Source organism: Anopheles ziemanni, unplaced genomic scaffold, assembly GCF_943734765.1.
Source record: "Anopheles ziemanni unplaced genomic scaffold, idAnoZiCoDA_A2_x.2 scaffold_14_ctg1, whole genome shotgun sequence".
Taxonomy (NCBI): domain Eukaryota; kingdom Metazoa; phylum Arthropoda; class Insecta; order Diptera; family Culicidae; genus Anopheles; species Anopheles ziemanni.
In genome coordinates this window covers 711,205-712,804 of record NW_026690049.1, presented here as the reverse complement: position 1 = coordinate 712,804, position 1,600 = coordinate 711,205, and positions in this window count along the sequence as shown.

Here is a 1,600-nt window from a genome sequence, read left to right as displayed (position 1 = left end):
TCATCGGATGACATCCGAAGTACTTCCCAACCACCTACAAACACATCCGAGCACCATCGGATGACCTTCGGAGTGCTTCCCAACCACCTACAAACACATCCGAGCACCATCTGATGACATCCGAAGTACTTCCCAACCACCTACAAACACATCCGAGCACCATCGGATGACATCCGAAGTACTTCCCAACCACCTACAAACACATCCGAGCATCATCGGATGACATCCGAAGTACTTCCCAACCACCTACAAACACATCCGAGCACCATCGGATGACCTTCGGAGTGCTTCCCAACCACCTACAAACACATCCGAGCACCATCGGATGACCTTCGGAGTGCTTCCCAACCACCTACAAACACATCCGAGCATCATCGGATGACATCCGAAGTACTTCCCAACCACCTACAAACACATCCGAGCACCATCGGATGACATCCGAAGTACTTCCCAACCACCTACAAACACATCCGAGCACCATCGGATGACCTTCGGAGTACTTCCCAACCAACTACAAACACATCCGAGCACCATCGAATGACATCCAAAGTACTTCCCAACCACCTACAAACACATCCGAGCATCATCGCATGACATCCGAAGTACATCCCAACCACCTACAAACACTTCCGAGCACCATCGGATGACCTTCGGAGTGCTTCCCAACCACCTACAAACACATCCGAGCACCATCGGATGACATCCGAAGTACTTCCCAACCACCTACAAACACATCCGAGCACCATCGGATGACATCCGAAGTACTTCCCAACCACCTACAAACACATCCGAGCATCATCGGATGACCTTCGGAGTGCTTCCCAACCACCTACAAACACATATGAACATCATCGGATGACATCCGAAGTACTTCCCAACCACCTACAAACACATCCAAACACCATCGGATGACAACCGAAGTACTTCCCAACCACCTACAAACACATCCAAACACCATCGGAAGACATCCGAAGTACTTCCCAACCACCTACAAACACATCCGAGAATCATCGGATGACATCCGAAGTACTTCCCAACCACCTACAAACACATCCGAGCATCATCGGATGACATCCGAAGTACTTCCCAACCACCTACAAACACATCCGAGCACCATCGGATGACCTTCGGAGTGCTTCCCAACCACCTACAAGCACATCCGAGCACCAACGGATGACATCCGAAGTACTTCCCAACCACCTACAAACACATCCGAGCACCATCGGATGACATCCGAAGTACTTCCCAACCACCTACAAACACATCCGAGCACCATCGGATGACCTTCGGAGTACTTCCCAACCACCTACAAACACATCCGAGCACCATCGAATGACATCCAAAGTACTTCCCAACCACCTACAAACACATCCGAGCATCATCGCATGACATCCGAAGTACTTCCCAACCACCTACAAACACTTCCGAGCACCATCGGATGACCTTCGGAGTGCTTCCCAACCACCTACAAACACATCCGAGCACCATCGGATGACATCCGAAGTACTTCCCAACCACCTACAAACACATCCGAGCACCATCGGATGACATCCGAAGTACTTCCCAACCACCTACAAACACATCCGAGCATCATCGGATG